Below are 8,719 nucleotides of genomic sequence, written 5' to 3'. Positions count from 1 at the left end.
TGACCATATAGGCTTTTTAAAAAATTGGCTTTGTCAGAGCTTTTTCATAAGGAATGTCAAGTTAGACATGGAAACCTCTTGAATCAGGCCAAAGATTTATCTGTGCCATTAGATAACTGTATGAATTGATAAATGTCCCTTTTCTGAAGGTCCCAAAGTAACTTGAACCTGTCAGAAAGTGGCATTTTTTGCCTACCACATATCAGGAAATTTTAGTGGTCAAGCATCTGGCAAGGTTTTCAAAGGGCTTGTTACTGGCCTTATAAAGTCAACCTAATTCCTTCATGCAGTCTGGGGACCTTTAATAATATGCCAATCCAGTGAAAACCTTAGCAAAATAGCCAGTGGCTTTCATTGTGTCCTATTATAGAAGAAAACAGATTCTTATTGAACTTAAGTAAAATAACTATGTTGCCATAAATTAAGTATACTCACAGATAGTTTTCAAATTCTGAAGAAATCAAGTGGAGAGAAAAATAAATGCTTTAAATTTGCTTACAAATATATACTTTGTTATAAGGTATAAATAGTTCAAAAGAAGGAAAAAAGTTTGGGCAGTGCCTATGGCTCAAAGGAGGTGTTGAGTTCAAACCCAGTCCCAGCCAAAAACTGCAAAAAGAAAAAAAAAAGAAAAAAGTTTTCTTGACTTCCAGAAAACAAAACACAGAAAGAATTCAGCAATGTTTCAAACCAAACGTCATAAAAATTAGTTTAGTTCCATATTATTAATTTCTGTTCTATTTGATGTTGAGTTAGCTATACTCACGGAAGCATCAGCCTTTTAATGAAAGTCTTAGAAGTTTGTTTTGTTTTAATCCAATGATATATTATCTCCACAGTTATCAGAAACCTGTATTCAAGAGAAATTGCCAGTCCTTTCCATAACTTTCCTTTTGCAGACAGTTTACAAAAAAAGAAAGAAACTTTTTGAGACGTATCAAAATAAAATGATAATTGTTTCTGAATGACAGAAGTCTTAGAATAGCCATGACCAAAGAGACAATTGACAAATAAAGTTGGTTATTTTTGTGACATATAACAATTTAACATAATAATCATAATTATTGCTGAAAACTTACACCAAAGACATACTAGAATTTTAGGAATTTCATGCAACATTGTAATATGTTAATAACATGTTTATATAAACATAATTTAAAGAAAGTGAAATATCATGTCATATTTGACAATGCTTCCTGTGTGGTTTTACTATGCCAAATAAGCCTAATATCTCTCTCTCAGACTTTTAGTGACCTTTATATTTAAAAAGCCATTTGAGATCAAAAGACTGGATTCAGGAGTATTGAGTTTTGGAAAGTTTGTCAAATATCACAGGCTAAAAACACTTGCCATAAAACAAGATGATAGGTTACTATGAAATTATTCATTCGTTTAGCCAAACTGATAACTTGAAGCTTTTATAAAACAAAACTTCACTCTTTTTTTTTTCACGTCCACTCTTTAATTTTATTTTTTAAACATTTTTTAATTAAATCAAATTAATATGAGGGTACAATTTTTAGGTTACATTGTTCTCACGTCCAGGTTAAAATTTCACGTGTAGAAGAGCTCCTCACCCAGGGGGCATGTTATACACCCTCACCATGTGCACAATAGGTGAGATCTCACCTCATGCCCTCCCTCCTTCTGCCAAAGTCCTCCTCCGACCTGCTCCCGCTACCCTCTGCTGCCGAACTGGACTATATTAGTGAAAAACCTCATTCTTTGATAGAGAGGAGACTGAGCTCCTCAAACAATCATAAAATCTAGTAGAGACAAACTAGAAAGGCAAGCTAATAAAGAAATTAATAGAATATGTCTCTCTCCTCTCATTTTTTTTATTCAAAAGGTGAACAAAATATTTTTTATTTTTATTAATATTATATGAAAATCTTGTTCAAAAGAGAAAGCTAAGTTTTACTTTTGCATTACTCTGTAATGCAAAATTAATGGTAAAGCTAATTTTAATAAAATTTTATAAATTTATTTCATTTTAATTAATTTGACTATAAGATTTTTATAAACCTTCTCTAACCCTTATCGTTTTTAATTTTCAGACCTATTTAGTGTTATTATTATTTATTTAATTTAAAATAATTCCTAAACTTATAAATTAGACAAAATTATCTTTTTAACAAAAATTATAGTTTTATATTTTTAAATAATTTTTTACCAAAAAATCTTACTTTTTATATATTTTGCATATAGAATTTTTTTTATATGTAGTAGTTTTATTTAGGCACTATATTAATAGAGCCAACTCTTAGAAAAACCTAGGATGTTAAAGTGACTTTGAACTGTAATCAGTTTCCAATTTTGCTTGGCACATCTAAATTATATTTAGGTTTTTTATATAATATAAAAATAAGATGTTTTCGTATTTTATCTTAAAAAATGACTCAGATATTTTATGAATTTTTAAATTTAGTATAACACAAGTTGAACATTTTAAATTACCAAAAGAATTTTAATTTAATTTTAAATTAAAATAATTCAATTCAGAAGAATTATAACACACTATACTATCTCTAGCATCTTCCTTCATGCTCTTAGGTTTCCAGGAACCACATGATGGCCAAGATGACAACTTAGGATGGGTCTGTCTGTGCCATGGATGTACTTACCAGGTACAGCACTCAAGACAGAAGACAGGATGCTTGGAAGATCTAACCCCTCCTAGAATAAGGAGGTGAAGCTGGGGCGGGAAGAAGGGGTCATATTAGGTTTGATTGTGCCTTGTAGTTGCTGGACTAGTCACAAAGAACATATCCCTAGGCTTCACTGTGGCCACCTATCCAGACCTCAAAATCCAGAGACTCAAAACCCAAAACATAAGCTTACGGTCACATCTAATAATATTAAAAATATTACAGAGATAGCAGTTTATGACCATAAAACATAACAATTTTCAAACTAGTTTTATTTACCAAAGACCACTAAAGTCACATGAACCAAGAAGCAGTTGAGTTAGTTTTTATTTTCCTAATAAAATATTTGTGTGCTTGCTTTCTTGAGTTAATTCATCAGCATTCTTTTACATATTGTGGTGGTAAAATATCACATACACATGACATACATACACACATTGACAAATGGACAGAAACAGATCTTATAGCTTTTATAAAGCTTTTCTTTTGCTGGCTTTTAAATATATATATATTTTATTCAGATTATCCATCTTTTAAATTATTTATCTTATTGCCTTAAACAATTGTTAGCTAGGCAACAATTTGCGTTTTAAAAAGATGACTGCTAGTTGAAAAAAGGCAGAAAATTTATATCTCAAAAGCACAGAATACTTTGGGCCTAACTGTTGCACCATCATTTGTTCATACCAGGGAAAAAAAAGGTTGTCTGTAAAGTGCCAGTTGAAGAAAAGAAGGCCAGGAAAGGTACCCTAAATAAAGTTAAGACTTGTCTTATAAATTTATTAGAACTATGGTAAGAGTTTCTACTGATTCAGTCCTCCTGTTCAGACACTCTTCCACATGAAAATTTCCTTTTTTGATGTAACTTTTTTTTTCACACAAGGGTTTTAAGATAGTTAAATGACAGAAAGTCATGTTTTAGGTGGGTGGTCTTAACTGGGCTACCATATTTTAGCTAAAATTAATGAGTTCAGGATGGAGTCCACTAAAAAATAGGGTAAAAAATTAAAAAGGCATTTTTATATCTGGACTCAGTACAGATAGATCTGAAAAGTCAAGGGCATTTTACTGGAAGGCCTACTATTCATAAACACGTAGGGTAGATTTATTTATTTATTTTTATTTTCATCATCAGGACAGGATAGTAGCTAAACCAAAAGGTTAGCAGTTTTTAATTTTTATTATTAGTTATTTAAAATTTTATTTGTCTTTTATGAAGAGACTTACATGTTTTTGATGAGCTTCTGCCCATAAGGTAGTCATCTCTAGATTCTACCATGTAGAGTATAAGTGCTATCCAGAGAAAGTATAGGGGAAAAAAAGTTAAAAAGAAATAAAAGGCATTCAAATTAAGAAGGAAGAAATAAAACTACTTTTGTTTGCAGACAATATGATCTTTTATGTAGAAAATCCTAAAGAGTACACATGTGCCTGTCATAACTAATATTAATTTAGCACAGATGCAGGATGTAGAAATAACACATAAAAATCAGTTGCATTTTTATATGGTAACAGTGAACAATCCAAAAAGAAAATCAGGAAAACAATTCAATTTATAACAGCATTAAAAAGGATCAAATACTTAGTAATTAACTTAATCAAGGAGGAGAAAGACTTGTACACTGAAAACTACAAAACATCACTGGAGAAATGAAAGACAGTAAATGGAAAGATATCCCATGTTCATGGATTGGAAGACTTCATATGTTAAGATACAATAGTACCCAAAGTAGTACCCTCAGCAAAAGCCAAATATTTTTGCAGCGATAGAAAAATCTGTCCACAAATTCATTTGTAATTTCAAGAGACTCTGAATAGCAAAAATAATATTGCATAAAACTGAAGTTGGGGAATTCATTGTTTCTAATCTCAAAAGCATCTACAAAGCTACATTAATCAAACCATTGTGATACTGGCATAAAGAAAAGAAAAACACATAGACTGATGCAATAGAATGGGGCCCCAAAATAAACCCTTTCATATTGTCAAATGATTCTGGTTTTTTTGGGGGGGGGTTGTTTGTTTGTTTGTTTGTTTTGAGACACAGTCTCACTAGGTCGCCCTCAGTAGAATGCCGTGGTGTCACAGCTCATAGTAACCTCAAACTCTTGGGCTTACGGGGATTCTCTTACCTCATCCTCCCAAGTAGCTGGGACTACAGGCTCCCACCACAATGCCCTGCTATTTTTTGGTTGTAGTTGTCATTGTTGTTTAGCTGGCACTGGTGGGATTTGAACCCGATATATGTAGCCAGTGTCCTAACCACTGAGCTATGGGTTCCAAATCATTGTCAAATGATTCTTGACAAGGTTGCCAAGATGATTTAATAGGGTAAAGGAACAGACTTTTTAACAAATGGTACTGAGAAAACTGAACATTCATATGCAAAAGAATGAAGTGGAGTCCTTCTTTACCCAATACCATATACAAAAATCAACTAAAAGTGAACCAGAAGCCTAAATGTAAGAGCCCAAACTGTAAAATTCTAAGAAGATAACAAGGGGGAAACCCATTTAATTTGACAATGATTTCTTGAATATAACACAAAAAACACAGGCAACAAAAGAAAAATTAGAAACATTAGACTACAGCAAAATTCAAGACTTCTGTGAAAAGGACACAGTCAACAGAGTGAAAAGCACTCTGGAAGAAAATATTTGCAAATAATAATCTGGCAAGGAATTACTGTCCAGAATATACAAAGAACTTCCAAAACTCAAAAATACAAATACCCAAACAATTGAGTAAAATAAGGCTTGGATAGATATTTCTCTAAAGAAAGTATACAGGTGCTCAAAAAACACATGAAAACACGCTTGACGTCACTAGTTAGAAAAATGCAAATCAAAATCACGATGAGATAACTCGTCATTCTCATTAACATGGACATATATTTTTTAAATCCAGAATATAACTAGTGGCAAGGGTGTGGAGGAATTGGAAACCGGTCTCCTTCTGATGAAAAAATAAAGATGGTACAGCCTTTATGGAAAACAGTATGATATTTCTTCAAAAAAAAAAGAAAAACATGGAATTAACCTAGGATCTAGCAATTCCACTTCAGGGTATATATCCAAAAGAATTAAAAGTAGAAATTTAAATGAATATCTATACACTAATGTTCAGAGCAACATTATTTGCAATAGCCAAAAGATAGAAACAACTCCAATGTCCATCAACAGATAGATGAAAAAAACAAAATGTCATTCATATATATATATGTATATATATATATATATATGATGTGTATGTGTGTGAGTGTGTGTATACACACAGACGATATTCTTCAGCCCTAGGAAAGCCCTAAAAAAGAATGGAATTTGATACATGTGGCAATATGGGTAAACCATGAAAACCTTATGTTAAATGTAGTAAGCCAAACACAAAAGGATCAATATTAAATAATTTCACTTATATGAGGTACCTAGAATAGTCAATTTTATAAAGACAAGAAGTAGAATAGAGGTTATCAGAGTCTAGGAAAAGGGAGAAACAGGGAATTATTATTTAATAGGTAGAGATTTTCAGCTTGCAATGATTAAAACATTTTGGAGATTGGCTCGGCACCTGTGGCTCAAGTGGCTAAGGCACCAGCCACATACCCCTGAGCTGGCAGGTTTGAATCCAGCCTGGTCGGCCAAACAACAATGATGGCTGCAACCAAAAAATAGCCGGGCATTGTGGCGGGTGCCTGTGGTCCCAGCTACTTGGGAGGTGGAGGCAGGAGAATTGCTTGAGCCCAGGGGTTGGAGGTTGCTGTGAGCTGTGATGCCACAGAACTCTACCCAGGATGACAGCTTGAGGCTCTGTCTCAAAAAAAAAAACAAAAGTTTTGGTGACAGATGGTAGTGAGAATTATAATAGAAGGTGAGTATATTTAATGCCATTGATTTCTATACTCAAAAAATGATGAAAATGTTGAATTTTATGCTATGTACATTTTACTACAAATAAAACAAAACCAAACAGGAAAAAAAAATTCAACCTAAACCTCATACTTTACCCTAAAACTAACTCTAAATGGATTGTGGGCATAGGTGTAAACTATAAAACTTTTAGGAAAAATATAGAAGAAAATCTTCAGGATATAGGTCTGGCAAAGAGTTCTTGAACAAAAACCATGATGTATCAATAAAAAGATTGATACATTAGACTTCATCAAAATTAAACATCATTATCTCTGAAAGGCCATGTGATAAGGGTGAACAATCAAGCTAAAGGCTGGGGAAAATATTTTCAAACCACCTATCTGGCCCATCAGATACATAAAGAACTCTAAAGACTCAACAGTAAAAAAAGAACAAAATCCAACTAGAAATTGGTCCAGGGACGAGAGCACACATTTCACTCAAAAGAATATACAGATGGCAAAGAGGCACACAAAAAATATGCTGCATGTGATAATATCAGAGAAATTAAAATTGAAACCACAATGATCTGTCACTAGACACCTATCAGATTGGCTCAAGTAAGAAATACTGACAACATGATAACACCAAATGCTGGTGAGGATGTGGAGAAACTGGCTAATTCATACATTGATGGTTGAAATGTAAAACAGTACAGCGACTCTGAAAAACACTTTGGTAGTTTATCTTTTTTTTTCTGTTACATAAATTAACCATGTGTTATAGGCTTGCATCATCTGAAAAGGTCTTTCAAATCCTTCAGTTTTCTGATGGTGGACCTGTGACAGCAGAAGTGGCGTTACGGTTCAGGCACCACCAGCTACTGTTTTCATTTTATTTCTTCAAAAAAAAATCAAAATAAAACACACACACACACACACAAACATGGAAATAGGATCTAGCAATTCCACTCTGGGCATATATCCAAAAGAATTAAAAAATGTTCATAGCAGCATCACAGTGCCAGATCCCCATAGCTCATCCCTTCATCTTGGTTATTCCTTCATCTTGGTTTTGCCACAGAAAGAGCAAGTGTACTTGGCATGCTGGCTGATTTCAATTTTCTTCACCACTTTCCTGAGGGAGGCACCATAGCAAGTGCCGTATTTACCAATGATCCCCACCTTCTTGGTGTGTTCAGCCACGTGGCCTCAAACCAGGCCAGAGCCGGGAGTTTCTTGCAAAACTGAATATACAGGTACCACTGTATGATCCAGCAACTAACTACCTTTCTGTGCATTGCTATGGATTAAATGCTTGTGTCCCTCTAAAATTCATATGCTAAAATCCTACCACTGATGTGATGGTATTAGAAGGTAGGGTCTTTGGAGATAATTAGAATTAGATGAAGTCAGGCAGGTGGCACCCTCACAAATGAAATTGGTGTCTTTAAATCCTGAGAAAGCTTATTTCCCCTTTCCTCCCGGCTACGTTATCGCAAGAAGACAGTTGTGTATGAACCAGAAAGTGGGTCCTCACCAGACACTGCATCTAACAGTGCTTTGATGTGGGGCATTCCAACCTCTGTAACTGTAGGAAATGAATTTCTGTGGTTTATATTTACTCAGTTTATGGTATTCTGTTACAGCAGTCTAAATGAGCTAAGACAGGCATTCATCCCAAAGAAATAAAATCTCATGTTCACCCAGAAACATGAAAAATTGTCATAGCAGCTTTATTTGTGAAAGCCAAATGCTGGAGACAGCCTAGACATGGTTGAGCTAACCATGGTACACATATACTGCTAAATACGGCTCACCAATAAAAGAAACAACTAATTGATACAAGCAGCATCTTATATGAATCTACGGAGAATTATGCATAGTGAAGCAAAAACCCAAAAGCTTATATACAATGTATATAAAATTTGTGAAGTGACAAAAATTTTGACATGTAGAACAGATCCCTAGTTGCCAGAGGTTAAGGAGGGGATGAGTCGGGCAGAAGGGAGGTGGGTGTGGTTGTACAAGGAAAACATGAGGTGTTCTTGTGGGAAGGGACTGTCTGTATCTTGACTGTGGTGGTGAGAACATAAAGCTACTCACGTGATTTAACTGTAGAGAACTAAACTCAGACACACACACCCAAGACCAAATGAGTACAAGTAAAACTAAACAAGACCAGTGAATTGCATCAATGTCAACACTGTATTTTCAGAAGACA

The 8,719-nt window shown here is 34.0% G+C and overlaps 1 pseudogene; it reads right to left on the bottom strand.

Annotated features, from left to right (window-relative positions):
• Positions 1–7,289: 7,289 nt before the first annotated feature.
• LOC111724685 overlaps positions 7,290–8,719 on the bottom strand; it is a 15,248-nt pseudogene continuing 13,818 nt past the window's right edge.

Source organism: Otolemur garnettii, unplaced genomic scaffold (assembly GCF_000181295.1).
Source record: "Otolemur garnettii isolate 467f Iridium unplaced genomic scaffold, OtoGar3 scaffold00025, whole genome shotgun sequence".
In the NCBI taxonomy this organism is placed as follows: Eukaryota; Metazoa; Chordata; class Mammalia; order Primates; family Galagidae; genus Otolemur; species Otolemur garnettii.
The sequence above is the reverse complement of the archived record's forward strand: the minus strand, read 5'-3'. Positions and strand labels throughout refer to the sequence as shown.